Consider the following 16,838-nt stretch of genomic DNA (forward strand, 5'->3'; position numbering starts at 1 on the left):
ATAAAGAATAAGATGACATCATTTTTTGATCGATTTCTTAAATTTTAATCGTAAGATTAATTAATCTATTTTCGTTAATTGTGATCACACTTTAAGAGTAAACATGACATATGTTTATATTTTTAGATTCAGAATGTGATGAAGAATACGATGCAATCAATTTTTAAATCTGTTTGCAAAAAATCGATTTTAATGACAACTTTAATTAGCAAACTCATTAATTAAAGTTTAAGCCTTCAAGCTGAAATGCAATACCAAAGTTTGGGCTTCGTCGAAGATTAATTGACCAAAATGTCAACCAATTTGGTTGAAAAATGCGAGCGTGACTGTGCCGCCTCAACTTTCACGAAAAGCCGGATATGACGTCATCAAAGACATTTATCAAAAAAATGAAAAACATGTCTGGAGATACCATACTCAGGATCTCTCATGTCAAGTTTCATGAAGATCGGTCCAGTAGTTTTCTCTGAATCGCTCTACACACACACACACACACACACACACACACACACACACAGAACCAGAGACAGAGAGTGAGAGAATTCTTTGTTTTCGACCTTTGCACATTCGTTTTCGAACTATTAAAAATGCATTCACAGCAACAGCAGCATAATTGAAAAAAAAGATTTTTGTTTTTTGTTTTTGCAAGTCTGCTTTATTAGTTGCGCCTAACTCGAGGAAAACTTAACTGTGTAATTTGCTCGTACTTTACAGATACAATAAAAAAATTAAAAAAATAGAAAAAAAGTGTCTCTAATGTGACTGGCGCAATAGCCTGAAGGTTCAGAGTTCGAATTTCGGCTTTGCCTTGTGGGTTAAGAGATGAACTTTTTTTCTGATCTCCGAAGTAGCATGCACCTTTGCAACTATGTAGTCTTCCTTCCATACCACCCTTCATTAAACAACAAATTAAAACTCCCTAAGCAGATGTGTTTGAGTACAGATTCTGTGATGATGTCGTTTATTGTAAAACCAGTTATATGACTCGTAAGGCCATTCATTACCCGCGAAGAAAAAGCCTGTTCGAATAAAAATAAAAATATTTTTAAAAAAACCATAAAAGTAAGGGAAAATAAGGGTTAGTTTTCGGATTCAAAAAATTCAAAATACTTTCTTGACTGCCTTAGGACGGGTATACCCGTCATGCGCTTGTGCAGCCGCAGCGCCTTATGACGGGTAAACCTGTCTTCTCCGTTCCGGGATTTTCCAGAAATGCTACGTCACTGCTGACACACACATAGCAGCCAATGGCTTGGTAGGATACCTCATTCTCATGAATAAACATAAATGGTGACGCGGTTTTGCGTCTGAAGGCTATTTTCGGCCTTGGCGACAGGGTAGGGGAGAGAAATCTCGACTCGTCAAAATGGCTAACGGTGACAGTCGACCGGGCCCTAGTAGGGAAAAGCAAAGCCGGACTGACGCTACAGGCGGTGCAAATGATTATGGATACTGACAGGGGAAGGGGGAGATCTTCTTTCGGACGATTCGTTGGAAACAGGTAGATGATAGTGATTATAATCCTTTCTTGGAGCAAGCAAAACAGCCACCTGTGTTTGATCCACAGGCACAGGCACCGGAAGATGCGCCGGACTGATTTTTCAAAAGTTCATATTTAAACATCATTATAAGCCAAACTAATTATTATTTCCATGATTAGACACTACAAACAGATTCTTGGTTCAATTTCCCTTAAAAATAACATAAGTTTTACTTACCTACCTACTGCCAGTTTGGAGCTAGAACTTTTTGTGTATTTTTACACCCCGAACTCCAATATTCCCTGGCAGTCAGGAATGCACATACGCAAGTTTTGATTGGCAGCGAAAGGGTTGGGGTGACGATGGTGCGTATACGATAAAAAACAACAACAACACCCGTTTCCATAGAACTGAAACATCTGATTCTAAATCAGGCAGATGACGCTTTCTGGTGCTTTGTTCGCTTTAACTCTTGATCTGTTCGCTTCTTTTCGTTTTTACATTTAGTCAAGTTTTGACTAAATGTTTTAACGTAGAGGGGGGAATCGAGACCAGGGTCGTGGTGTATGTGTGTGTGTGTGTGTGTGTGTGTGTGTGTGTGTGTGTGTGTGTGTGTGTGTGTGTGTGTGTGTGTCTGTCTGTGTGTGTAGAGCGATTCAGACTAAACTACTGGACCGATCTTTATGACATTTTCCATGAGAGTTCCTGGGAATGATATCCCCAGACAATTTTTTTAATTTTTTCAATAAATGTCTTTGATGACATCATATCCGGCTTTTTGTAACAGTTGAGACGGCACTGTCACATCCTCATTTTTTAATCAAATTGATTGAAATTTTGGCCAAGCAATCTTCGACGAAGGCCGGACTTCGGTATTGTATTTCAGCGTGGTGGCTTAAAAATTAATTAATGACTTTGGTCATTAAAAATCTGAAAATTGTAAAAAAAAATATTATTTTATAAAACGATCCAAATTTACGTTCATCTTATTCTTCATCCTTTTCTGATTAAAAAAACATATAAATATGTTATATTTGGATTAAAAACAAGCTCTGAAAATTAAACATATAAAAATTTTGATCAAAATTAAATTTTCGAAATCAATTTAAAAACACTTTCATCTTATTCCTTGTCGGTTCCTGATTCTAAAAACATATAGATATTATATGTTTGGATTAAAAACACGATCAAAAAGTTAATACGAAGAGAGGTACAGTGCTATCCTTCTCAGCGCAACTACTACCCCGCTCTTCTTGTCAATTTCACTGCCTTTGCCACGAGCGGTGGACTGACGATGCTACGAGTATACGGTCTTGCTGAAAAATTGCAGTGCGTTCAGTTTCATTCTGTGAGTTCGACAGCTTGACTAAATGTTGTATTTTCGCCTTGCGCGACTTGTTATGGGGGCCAGGAGGCCCCCATTCATACGGATAGTTTCGAGGTTGACCATGGGCAGCGCCATTTTGTTGTGAAATACGTCATCAGTTTGTGTACACAGGAAGTTGTGACATTGTTCATCAGTAGAAAGTTGTGAAATCCGTCACCCTATAGGAGGAGTGAAGGCAAAATTGGTCATCACTGAGAGTCTGTGTAATACAGGAAGTTGTGAAATACGTCACCCTATAGGAGGGGTGATAGCAAAATTGTTCAACAAAAACATCTTAGGTCGACCTGTGCAGGGTCAACCGCAACAAACTCAAACCATTCATACTTTGCTGTATTTGAGGCACTTATATACCGACATTTTTATTTCTTATTTTTAGCACAGGTGTAGGAAAAAATCATGAACCAAAATGTTATTTATTTTCTAATTTAACATCTGTTTTACAAATGTGACCATGGTCTTTTAAACATACAGTGACATTAAACATTGTTATGTTAAAAAAAAGAAAAAAGAAAAAAGTTTTTGTGCACAAATCAGAAAATACATTGTACATTTTACCTACAGACCAAACCGTGAGTGTCTGTGGCAAAGCCCGACCCAGGAAATTGCACTGATTTTATATTTAGATCAGTGGGAAATTGTCAAGAACAGGCGCTTGCATTTGGATGTGTCCAATGATAGTAGGTTTGGTTGTGATCAATCAGAATAATGTAGGAATAAAAATGTATGACAGTTTGGTATGATGACATGTAATTCACATATGCTGAAATATAATATTATACATCATGCAATATTATTATGGCTGTTGCCATGACCATGAAGTCCAACAAAGGTTTAATGTAATGTAATTCAAAATACCAAAACCAAGCACCTATTAATCTCGTCTATGCGCGTAAAGATTGAGCGCTTAGAACTGTACCCACGGAATACGCGCTATATAAGCTTCATATTGATTGATTGATTGATTGATTGAGTAGCGGTTAGGTCATACAGTGGAACCCCTCTCTAGCGACCTTGAAAATGTTGACAAAAATCGGTCCTTATGGAGGGGGGTCCTTACAGAGGGAGGGGGGGCGGAGTCAGGGGGCCAGAAAGAAAGTCAGATGTTCTTAAAAAAAAGAAAACAGAGAAGTTTAAGTTGCTGACGACCGTTCCCTCAAGCAAACTGCTTCGATTTCATGTTTGTCCATGGTGTCCACCAGTTCTGGTGCATGTACTACCCTGGCCAAGTTTCCTCTCAAGACATCAAAGAGACCGCCCCATAGGTTAAACTCCCCATAGGTTAAACTCGATCACTGACCCGGGTGCAGGAAGTGTTTCCTCTCTCAGATATGAAAGGGGAACCACCTCTCATAGCTAAAACTGGGTCAATGACCCCTGGGAAGAAGGTCAGTGTCTATAAAATGTTAATCCTAGGCCTGCGGCCAGGGAGGGGGGGGGGGGGGGGGAAGTATACCGGTACCATTTGAGAATCAGACCAAATGAGAATTGAACCATTTGAGAACATCCTTTTTTTTCAATCACTAAATCGAAGGCCTGCGGCCCGGCGTTCACATGGGTTGGTTTGTTTGTTTGTTTCAAACCCACACCCATATACACACATTTCACATTTAAACCATTTGTCGGCCCCCTTGTTTCTTTTGGCAGAAGTTATGTAGGAGGGGGACAACGTTAAGTTGTGTTTTTCATCGTACATGTACCATCGTCACCCCGTTAAACCTAACTCTACCCCCCACCTCCGTCTATACAAAAGAGAGAGCGTGTGAGAAAGAAAGAGAGAGAGAGAGAGAGAGAGAGAGAGAGAGAGAGAGAGAGAGAGAGCGTGTGAGAAAGAGAGAGATAGAGAGCGTGTGAGAAAGAGAGAGTGAGAAAGAGAGAGAGAGAGCGTGGGAGAAAGAGAGAGAGAGAGAACGTGTGAGAAAGAGAGAGAGAGAGAGAGCGTGTGAGAAAGAGAGAGAGAGAGCGTGTGAGAAAGAGAGAGAGAGAGAGAGAGAGAGAGAGAGAAAGAGAGAGAGAGAGAGAGAGAGAGAGAGAGAGAGAGAGAGAGAGAGAGAGAGAGAGAGAGAGAGAGAGAAATGACAATGGCAGTGACATATGCTTTTCTTGCATCTGGCCCTCGCCCTGAAAATCTATTACTACTACTACTATTACTACTACTACTATTAATGAACAATACGTTACAAGAATACATAATTAATTAGAGAGAGGGAGAGAGAGAGAGACGGAGAGAGAGAGAGAGAAGAGAGAGAGAGAGAGAGAGAGAGAGATCTGAAAGAAATAACAAAAAAAAGGTTAATGCAAAAAGCCCCGGAAAATGTCATCCGCCTGGTTTAGAATCGGATAGTGTCATCTCTGATTTAAGTCAATTGCAGGGGACCAAACCCTGTGACGTGAGGGATCAACCGTGTGTTCACAAGATGACATATCTTGCGAGAGCCGCATGTGGCCGTATAACTTCGTTTATACAGCGTCACCATGGTAACGTACAACAATGGAAACTATCAGCACACCCGTACTGAGACGTCTTTTCCGCAAGCCCAATTGATCCGTCCACCTTTCTGTTTTGTTCTTCAACGATTTCTGAATTAGAAACGTAAACAGGGAGCCTTCGATGACATTTGTCAATGAGGAGCATCCGTGCGTGGCAGCGGCTCTTGTGGCAGGTCTAAGCCGTATTATAACTGGTACTTTTCTTTTAAAGACACAATCCTTCCCCGTTTAAACAAATTGAAATAACATCAAAGCTTTGCATGTGGCTTTTATTGTATTCAGATGACTTGTTGTCAGCCATAACCTAACATTTGTGACCCTCCACCACGGAATGAGTCGCATGTCACCTTTGCATGATGTTCATATTTTTACATTTTCCTAAAGAGGTTTTTATGCTCTATCCAGTGGTGAAAACCGTTTTAGAAAAGAGCAAAAACTCTTTGAGTTATTAGCCTGTGACTAAGGTGACCCTCACGCTGTTACCAGAGACCCCCCAAGACTTATATTAAGCCTAGCGCAGAACCGCGTGAGGTGACCTGTGACTCAATCCGTGGTGGAGGGTCACATTTTTCAAACTGAGATAACGAAGAAATATTGTTGTATAATGTCTTCCCTCCACTTGGACATATACCAAACACCTACAGCCACGACGCGTTCTGTGCAGAATAGGATTTTGTAGCATGCATTCATATTTTAAAAGCCACTAGTTTAGAAATTAATTCATCCTCACATCCTCATTATGTACAGAAAGGACCATGGCGTATGAAATTGGTATCTATCCTACGTAAGTGTGACATATACCACTCATGTCATAGCAATATCGTTCACGCCACAGTGCATAATTATGTGAAGAGGTCGTGTCTAGCAGGGAGCTGATTTTCCACTGCACGTGATGCCGAGTCACCGAGACAAACGTCATTCTTGGAACACTTGGAAGAATTTGAAGAACGTACACTTCACGATATCTCGGGTGGGGAACTGTTTTGCACCATTCTCGTATGGAGCGACGTGTTCCGGTTGTAGATAGTCGCTATTTTGTCACTTGCGCTTGATCGCGCGCGAAGGTAGGTTGGTCAGTCAGACCCTTCTCACAATATCTGGCGTATCGTGTCACAGGATGGCTAGACTACATTTACATGTTATAGAAATGTTGTTTGGGGGTCTAGATTGTCAACAAGCTCGCTTTATGTGACGAAAATGCCTGTTTTTGACACGTTTTGGTGTTTTTGTCGTGAATCAAGTTGTGTAGACCACAGAGATTGCCATGTGGCGTGAGACCAATGCTGAAAATATGTTTTCATTGCAACAAAAGCAATCAGCGAGGTTTAGACTGGCTTGTGATTTGATTATTTGATTGAGACCATGTTCCGGTTTGGAGCGTTTCTTCAGTGAGGACGTTCCGGTAGGAAATGTAGACGTACCGGTTGTACGCAAAGCTGTGAAACAGACTAAGCCTCACCTTGTCAGTGTAATTATTGTAGGAGATAAGTCGTGGCTTGAAATTGATGTTCACATTCTCTGAGGTAGATCTGGCGATAAAATGGTAAGTTACAGACATAAATATTTTGGTTCCTGTTGGTACAAAAATGAACACAAATTGTCAGTTCCAATAACAAGATAAGCCTTAGTTTGTCTGTTTCACAGCTTTGCGTACAACCGGAACGTCTACATTTCCTACCGGAACGTCCTCACTGAAGAAACGCTCCAAACCGGAACATGGTCTCAATCAAATAATCAAATCAAAAGCCAGTCTAAACCTCGCTGATTGCTTTTGTTGCAATGAAAACATATTTTCAGCATTGGTCTCACGCCACATGGCAATCTCTGTGGTCTACACAACTTGATTCACGACAAAAACACCAACACGTGTCAAAAACAGGCATTTTCGTCACATAAAGCGAGCTTGTTGACAATCTAGACCCCCAAACAACATTTCTATAACATGTAAATGTAGTCTAGCCATCCTGTGACACGATACGCCAGATATTGTGAGAAGGGTCTGACTGACCAACCTACGAGGGCCCCAAAGGGGGGGTATCATCACGATCACGGGAAGGGAAATTTTTGCTTTCACGATCACAGTTACCTTGATTTTTGTTTTCACGATCACGAACACCAGTGGCAAATCACGGTCACGGTAAAAGTTGCATGTACAGAAAGCACGTGTCAAAGTAAACACAACCACACAGTAATTCGCTCCTCTGGATCTATTGTTTATTCAACACAAAGTGACAACTGTTGCACTTTTTTATAATTATTTTTTGAATTCTCTTTCATACACACATAGAAATACATATCATGATTTGTAATCAGTAACAAGAATGTTGTTTTCATTGGGTTTTTTTCTCTCTCTCTCTCTCTCTCTCTCTCTCTCTCTCTCTCTCTCGTTCTCTCTCTCTCTCTCTCTCTCTCTCTCTCTCTCTCTCTCTCTCTCTCTCTCTCTCTCTCTCTCTCTCTCTCTCTCTCTCTCTCTCTCTCTCTCTCTCTACACTCATACACATTCAACTCCCACACCCTCACTCACACACATGAATATATAACTTGCACAATTTCACATTTCCAGAGCTAAATCTTGTAAACCCATTTTCTCAAAAACTATTGGGTGGATTGAAATTAAAGTACATGTATGTGTGATGGGTTTTTTATTTTCAACTTTGCCGTACAATTTGAGGTACACCATCGCCTGGTTCCATGGCCTTGAATAAAAAACAGGAATGCTACAGGCCAAAAACGGTTTTACCTGAAAGAAGCGCGCAGTACCAGTAGCGAAGCCACAAGCCTGAGCCTGCGAAGCAGGCGAGCCAACTAGGGGGGTCCGGGGGCATGCCCCCCCGGAAATTTTGTCAAAAAACGGTTAAAATCTGTGCAATCTGGTGCATTCTGGGCATCATTTTAGGGGTTGTAATAGTGTTGTGATCTTGTTAAAAATCCCATTTTAGCCTCCCCCCACCACCATTCAACACACCTCCAAACTGGTGAAAACAACACTACTGTGCGCTGGCTTCATTGAGACCGGCGCCCGGTCGCGTTGCGCGATATTCACACGGATCGTTTTTGCGGAAATTTTTCAACTTCACCGGAAAAAATTTGACTTTACCGGATTTTGAAAACGGCTTTATCGGATTTCCGGCAATTACCGGAAAAGTAGCATGCCTGACAAAATCCCCAACGAACATGACTTTGATCGTCTTTGACATGAGGATCAAGTGACCCAAACTGGCGCGTCTCCCCGCCATTGTTTCTGAATTTAACCCATTGTTGATATTAAAGTTTACAGGCGCTAAAATAAATCCAAGCTTAATGCAAAGAAGCGACAATTAGAATCTATGCCAAGCGTGTCCACGTTGCTGGGATGAAAAACACATTTCTAGTTTCGGTTTTGGCTAAACGCAGACTCGATCTCGAGCCAGTCGAGGTCACACTGAGCGAGTGACAGCCGGACGTGGCAATGTCGACAATGTCGACAATGTCAATGATCTCACTCAAACTCAAAGATCTTGAACAAATTTCAAGATCTTTGCCTACATTCAGAACAGCCTAGAGCAACATAGATCAACATACCTTGGTATTTCGTCTTCAGAAAGACCGACCCGTAGCCTGACCTTTCCACCAAGGAAGGCATTCTCGCCGCCTGCTTTGGTCTGGCTTGAATCCACAAAATATAACAGAAGTTCGATGACAGTACCGCTGCACGCCATTTTTGATCTTCAAATTCGAATTTCACTCAAAACTTTTGCACGAAGCCCTTCCATTGGATGAAGTTTGGTAGACTTTTGCAATTTGCCTTCTGATTGGATCTCTTTTTGTCAGTGTGTAATTGGTTCTTTTAAAGGGAAGCAATCGCTCTCAAAATCATATTTCTGAATGTGTTGTTGCTTCCCTTTCAATCGGGGTTGGCTCCTTACCGAATAGACTAGAGGATCATAGAGTGTAATACAGCTGTGAAAAAATGTACGTTGAAAATAAAATGCTTTGCAATAATGCCCATCACGATCACGAAAACAAATGACGATCACGATCACGAGACTTGATTTTTTTGTCATCACGGATCACGGGCAAAGTCCCATCACGATCACAGAAATGGAAATTTCGGCAATCACGGTCACAGAAAGGTCAAAAAACGCCAATCACGATCACGGTTTTAAACCCTTTGGGGCCCTCACCTACCTTCGCGCGCGATCAAGCGCAAGTGACAAAATAGCGACTATCTACAACCGGAACACGTCGCTCCATACGAGACTGGTACGGAACAGTTCCCCACCCGTTGATATGCTTTCTTGAGTGACGTCTCTTTGCTTTGACGTCAAAGATTACGCGAGGCTTTCGGAGAGATCAAGGTTGTAGGATAAACAGAATACTACATGGCTTCCTGTTTGATACCAGTGTTACACTCGTTGTGTTTTCAAATATTAAAAAGCTCGCTTTCGCTCGCAGTTCAATATTTAAAATCACAACTCGCGAAGAACTGGTATCACATAGGAAGCCATGCAGTATTCTCCATGTCTCCAAGTGGAGAGATATTCTTCCCCAATGTACAAAATCCTTGCAAGATCTGAGATGGCGAGCCAAAATGATTTCACCAGAGGAACTGTGCCTTCAGAGGTGAAAAAACATTTTCCTACTGTCGGTGAATTTAATACAGTAAATATCCATCCTGCAAAAACCTCATAGCCGCATTACAATTACTTTTCTTTGAGGTTCTATAAAATATGAGGAAAACATCACTTTCCTCTTACGACGAACTTAAAAAGGGACACCACTCAGCCTACAAACAACTGTTGATGTCCCTTGTGTATTAATCCTCGCCCAGACATTGACAGTCACCTCCCTTGGTAACTCGACGTTTCTCCGCCCATATAAAGAGGCCGTGCTGAGCCCGTCAGTCGTGACATTGGTGTGTGTGTGTGTGTGTGTGTGTGTGTGTGTGTGTGTGTGTGTGTTTGTTTGTTTGTTTGTTTGTGTGTGCATGCGTGAGTGTCTTCTTTTTTTTCTTCTCTTTTTTTGTGGGGGGGGGGGGGGGGATTAAAAGAGAGAGAGAGAGAGAGAGAGAGAGAGAGAGAGAGAGAGAGAGAGAGAGTCACATAGAGTCACAGAGAGAGTGAAGAGGGAGAGCGGGGAAAGAGAGAGAAGAGAGAGAGAGGGAGAGTGAAGAGAGAGAGGGAGAGAGAAGAGAGAGAGAGAGAGAGAAAGAGAGAGAAAGAGAGAGAGAGAGAGAAAGAAAGAGAGAGAGAGAGCACAGAGAAAGAGAATGAGAGCGAGCCGGAGAGAGAGAGAGAGAGAGAGAGAGAGAGAGAGAGAGAGAGAGAGAGAGAGAGAGAGAGAGAGAGAGAGAGAGAGAGAGAGAGAGAAGAACCAGACGACGATCCGACAGAACGAAAAAACGCTCGTGTTGTCATTCACTCATTTGTTCTTGAAATGTTTTGTCTGCTCTTCTATAAACCCGAATCAGGACAAAGTTCCCATTAGAGGATACAAGGAAACGGCTAACAGGATCCTTCTGGTCGGCCAAGCAATGCTACAGGTCGATCTTTCCTCTCATGTAGCTGCTGCTGCAGATTTGGAGACTTTTAAATTGTCTTTTGCAACAGCTAAGAAACAGAATACGAACCATACGTGCTCTTTGGCCTAGGTATATTACGGAATACTGGAAAAGCTTCGGGCTTGGGTTGTTGTTTTCATAGCAACTTGACATTCTTTAGAGTCATTTCATTGCAGTCGGTGATTGGTTTGCGCAGCTGTGTGGGATAGATATATTAGAAGATGTTTTGTTTTTTTAAAGTTGTTCTTTCTTCCCTAATAAAAGCAATCTTACTTCTTGTTGAGATGATAATTCAAAGTTTTGGTCCTAAAATCCACATCCATTTGTTTAAAAACTAGTTAGTGTCTCTCGATTGAAATTTTTGAAGCAACCGACGCCGGAAAAAAACGATATAGACAAACACAATACGTACACAGTTAAAGAATCAACCTTGACACACATGTTACATTGCCAAATAAATAAAGGTACTGAACTTGTTAATCCAGGTGCACGGAGCCCCTGGGGCTTTTAGTCATACCTCAGGCAGCTATCCGTTAGAAGAACTACCAAGTTTCATTGACTTGCACCCAAAGAGTCAAGAACTGCGATTTGTTTACGAATTAATTTTCTACTCGGAACCGGCTGGTCTTGACCTATTTTTGGATCTAATTTAGATCACCACATCATGCACAAAAAGACACGTCACTAGCAAACTATGTCAGACATCATCATGAGTTTGTGTAAAACAAAATGGAGCCCGGAATCACTCAGTTGAATCGAACTCCGACCAAACACCACGTAATAACTAGATTAATGTATGCACTCGCGTGAACAAGAAACTGTCGAGCTTCACAGATGTCGTCGTTGGGTAGTTTTGGGTTTGTTTTACTACCATAGGAGGATTTTTGAACTGTAAATGCACTCAGCTGCAACAAAAACGCAAAACGAAGGCTGTGAGCTGCACTGTGCCTTTAAACTGAAAATAATTGTGCACAGCACAGAACGCACCTAGACTGTTGATAGTTTGGTCGTGTGTCCAACTGCATGTAATATGGTTTACAGGGTGCTTTACATGATGGTTTACACATATAATGGTGTACATACTGGGTTACGTGTAGACCCATGTGGGTACCTTTTAATTCTGGATGTTTCTCGGTTTGATGAATATTTCTTAAGACCGTGGAAATTCATTTTCAATAAAAAAAAAATTCCTGGCGCGTTTAGAACTTTTTATTTTAACTATCCTTTCGGCTGCTTTCTTGTTTTCGTATTTGTGTGGAACGAAAACTTCAAGACCTCTCCGGACCTAAAGCTAACAAAGTACATTACACATATTGTCCTTAACAACAACAACAAAAACCCACACGAGTCAACGACAAAACTCACAAGCAATCAGAAGATGTTAAAAGCTGATACAGATATTACTATCAAACGCATAACAAAGAAACATATAGATCTACGTACTTGTAGATTTGGACTCAAACTGAATAAAACAATGACATTATACAGTTATCTCATACTGTCTTTAGGAGCACACACTTATAAACACTTAGCACAGCTCGTTGTTCTCCGCTGATTGAATTATATGCATGCGGCATCGTTGTTTACAAATATTTGAATAAATCGTTTTAACCAAAAGGACACTGAAAACAGTGATCGTATCAGGCATAGCCTACTCTTAACCGGAGTACGAATACTGGCTTTCGCAGAAACCACGGTGTGGGAGCGGTTCCACGCGTGAAAAGCTCTGAGGCGGGTTTTGATGGTCTGTGTTGGTCTGTATCGAGCATAACCAAGACAATGCACACAGATATCCCCTTTTGGACATAAATGATCAATTATTGTGATATCTATTCATTGTAACATCTAGTTTCCTACATTTGGTAATACCCAATGCATTTGTGAACGTTACAAACCAAAAAGTAAAGTGGAACTCTGCCTTGGACACCTACATTTGCGATCGATTTGAGCCGACTGCGAAAACGTGGCGCATCAGAGCTGGAACACTTCCGCCACAGAGCTTTTTACGCATGGAACGTCTCCCACACCGTGGAAACCAAGCACTCTGCTTTCATGCCATATTCATTTTCATTACACTATTGTAACAGCAACAGATTCGTCCTACCCGGGTGCTACCCATTTGTGTGCGTGTTTAGATTAACAAGAAATTCCTCCGAGGTAGGAAAAACACCCCCGTCAAAGGGAAATAACCTTCTCAGTTGGTGGCAGTGACTGAGTGAGAATGGTTATTTCCCTTTGACCATTAAGATGTCCCTCTATAAGTCCTTGTATAATTTTAATCCACCAATAACTCCCTAACCGTGTGTTTGACTGGTCCCAATTTTTGTAAGGACCGTCTCAGGAATGTATAGAACCTGTTCACCAAGTTTGGTGACGATCGGTCCGTTCATTCTTGAGATCTATATGCGAACACAAACAAACAAACACATGGACCGAATTCTATACACACCCCTATACCGGGGGTGTAAATAAGCCACCTACACTTCGTGTAGACTAACCAACGTGACACGGTGGGTGTGGAAAATAGATTTCTTTTATTCATTCCTCCCTTTCTGTCTGTTCAATATGTCACCATTTTTCGTTTCTATTCGCCTACTTGTATGCTCCTTGTTTTTAAAATGATAACAATATATTTTTTTTCATGAAGATCTGTCGCCATATTTTGTTAATCATATCCCGCAATGAAATAACAGGTATGATTATGTGAGCACTTACTATAGGTTTTAAACTGTCTGTGCTCCTTCGTAAGCATGCTGTTGTATTATCATGTGTGTGTTTATGAATACAATGTTGTTTAAACTACCATGGATACCGTATCTGGGTTTGCATAATTATAAAGGACCTTCCCCGTCCGGATTTGAACCCGTGACCAGCAGATCACAAGTACAGTGCTCTCACAACCGAGCTACTGGGCCCCCCTAATCAGTTACTTTGATCAGTCATGCCAAGGCTAAAACACAATGATTGCATTAACACTTGTTACGAAAACCGGTCAAACGAAATTTCAACCAATAGGAATGACTGGTTGTTGATTTCATTTCCGGTACTTTGAGATTGTGTTTTGCACCGAGCAAACGTCATAGAAAGACTGTATTTCGCACTGATATCAATGAAGAAAGGGAAAATCAGCAAGACAAACACCTTTCTTCGAAAAGACCAAAAAGCACTGTACTCACGTTAACATGACGAACACGGAACGTCGCCGTTATTCGTTCCGTGTTCGTCATTTTAACGTGAGTGCAGTGCTTTTTGGTCTCTTTGTTGTTCCCTCTCACGCGCAGTCGCCATTGTTTATTTACCTTTCTTCGAGTTATTAGTGGAAGTGAAAACGCACGAGGAAAAGGAAAGTGGAAAACGTTTCGGACACAACGTAGGCTACGAAAGACATGCAAGTTTCGCACAGAATCAAAGACTGGAAGATTGGAAGACAAATTATTCTGCGTTTTGAATGAAAACGAAAGCGAAAGCCAAAGAAAAAAAATGGAGAAAAATTCCGGACACAACATACAAAAGAGATGTGCACTACGCACCGGAGCCGACGAAGACATGTTAAGACAACCCCAAAAATATTGACGATTCCTTTTACCTTTCAACGCAAGAGAAGGAGCACGACGCAGGGAAAATAGAGAAACATACGAAACAGACTAGTCGATCACAGCATCTTCTGATTGCAAGTTTGTTTTGAAGACACCGCCATACGCCGTAGGCTTGTTTTCACTTTACGACAATGTAAATCTCATGAACATGTAAAACATGAATAAAACATTGTTTAAACCAAACAGACTTGCGCTTGCCGCTGAATTCAAAAAAACAAAGAAAGACACCACGAACGATTGTTTCCGCGTTTTGAACGTAAGCGAAAACGCACGGCGGAAAAGAAACTATAACGTTCGTAAACGTCTTGTTTTTTGTACAGAATTGAAAGAAGAAAACAAAAAAATGCAACAAGGCAAACACTTGTGATTTCAACGGAGGAGAATAAAACACGACGAAAGTAAAATGGGGAAAGATCAGGACACAACACACTCGAGTCTAAGAAGAAACAGACAGACAGAAAGACAAATACATGTTAGAGATGCTTGTGTTTCATATAAAACTCAGACGAACAAAAAGACAGCAGTTAGAAGACGATTTGTGGTGTATATTGAAGCAAAAGTGCACGAAGCAGAAAGGTAGACAAAGTTGCAGACACAGTATCCTTGAGTGAAAGAAGAACGAGAAAGACAGAGACAACCAGAACAACACTTGCATAACAAAAAGAAAATGGAGAAAGATTCGAACGCAACATACTCACTGAAGTTTAAGAAGAAAGAACAAGAAAGAGAACAAGATATAATAAAATAAAAAAAATAAAAAAAAGATACAACACACACACACACACACACACACACACACACACACACACACACACACACACACACACACACACACACACACACGCACACACACACACACACACACAAAATAACACTTACGATTTCTTTGCGGTGTTCAAGGACTCGAAACAGAAAAACGGAGAAAGTTGCAGATGGTTGTTGTGGCGGCCTCTTGGTTGCTGGCTAGTTCTCAGACTATGGTCGGCGCAGATTGGAGTGAGTTGACGAATGTCTCGCTTTATGTACAAAACGACCCAAAGACCCGCGGCTTCCAACAGTGGCTCTGATTGGTCCAAGACGGTTGCACGTGCGGGCGTATGGTGCTTTGCTCACGTGCGCGACAACCGCACCGTCTGCGCATGCGTCACCGTTTTACGCGCCACGTGGCTGACTGATTTTGATGAGAGTTTGTGTTGTGTAGTCGTTGTTGGTTTCTTGTTATCTTCTTCCTGCTTTTCGTTAATAAGAAGCTGCAACTCCCATGTAAACTCGTGTTTTGCACGAGTGGGTTTTTGTCAGTGTGTAGGATCATCGCTCTTTCAACGCCATTGAGGCACCCATTCTCCGTTTTGGGGGTGCATGCTGGATAGTTTCGTGTTTTCACCGAACATGGACATGGATGACAGGATCTTTCCCGTGCGTTCTTGGTCTTGTGCTTGCGTGTGCTCGTGTACGTCAATGTTCTGCTTAAAAGAGGCCTTTAACTGATGTAACATACATACGCATCAATTCGCTAACAACATATTTGTGATAGGTATCTCTAATCTTCTTCTTCTTCTTCTTCTTCTTCTTCTTCTTCGTTGATGGGCTTAGACTCCCACGTTCACTCATGTTTTTAGCGCGAGTGGATTTTTACGTGTATGATCGTTTTTACTCCGCCATTCAGGCAGCATGCGCCGATTTCGGGGGAGGTATCTCTAATCAAAAAATAAATGTGAGAAAAAGCCACAAGAAATTCCGTTTGTAGTTAAGAAATTGGAAGAAAAAAATTATGTACATGGAAGAATAGTGAACGTGCAAGTCAAAAAGGTGTTGCAGTACGTAGGCTTAGGCTTAATGGCGAGGCTGTTGACCTTAGATTGAAGGGAGGACCATATTCAGTTTATGCTCAATCAAATCTTTGATCAAAACCCTTTGTCCAGATGAGTTTTTCTCCTTATTGCACATGTATGTAATTGCTACCTGCAAAGGTCCCGCCCTACTTGGACAAGAAAACATTCTAAATCTGTGTGAACGTGAGGCTTGGGTGGTTTTTTTCCATGCATGCGTGTATTTCATTTTTCAAAGCCCTGAGACTTTTACTGTGAACTTGGGTTCTTTATCGTGCGCATGTGTGCACGCGGGGGTGTTTGGACACCGAGTAGAGTTGACACTGGGAAATAAATCCCTCGCCGAACGTGGGGATCGAACCCACGCCGATAGCGACAACTGGTTTAGAAACCAGCGCCCCTACCGACTGCGCTATTTCCCCGCCCCAAGGGCTGATTACACACATTCCTCAATACTATAGGCAGATGAAGAGGCGCGACGAACTTCATTTTGTATCCATTTCATTTTTTTTTTTTAAA

At 41.5% G+C, this 16,838-nt stretch overlaps 1 protein-coding gene and 1 long non-coding RNA gene across 2 annotated transcripts in view; both read right to left on the minus strand.

Moving 5' to 3' along the window:
- Window positions 1-1,795, minus strand: part of LOC138947302 (uncharacterized) — a 104,118-nt gene extending 102,323 nt beyond the window's left edge. Inside the window, exon 1 of the long non-coding RNA XR_011449610.1 lies at window positions 1,139-1,795. This is a non-coding gene — a long non-coding RNA (uncharacterized lncRNA). The remainder of the gene's footprint in view (window positions 1-1,138) is intronic.
- LOC138947301 (abdominal ganglion neuropeptides L5-67-like) overlaps window positions 1-15,524 on the minus strand; it is a 75,856-nt gene extending 60,332 nt beyond the window's left edge. Inside the window, exon 1 of the mRNA XM_070318751.1 lies at window positions 15,370-15,524. The gene's annotated coding sequence lies outside the window, so the exon portion shown is untranslated. The remainder of the gene's footprint in view (window positions 1-15,369) is intronic.
- Window positions 15,525-16,838: the final 1,314 nt, after the last annotated feature.

The sequence above is a fragment of the Littorina saxatilis genome, linkage group LG14 (genome assembly GCF_037325665.1).
Source record: "Littorina saxatilis isolate snail1 linkage group LG14, US_GU_Lsax_2.0, whole genome shotgun sequence".
In the NCBI taxonomy this organism is placed as follows: Eukaryota; Metazoa; Mollusca; class Gastropoda; order Littorinimorpha; family Littorinidae; genus Littorina; species Littorina saxatilis.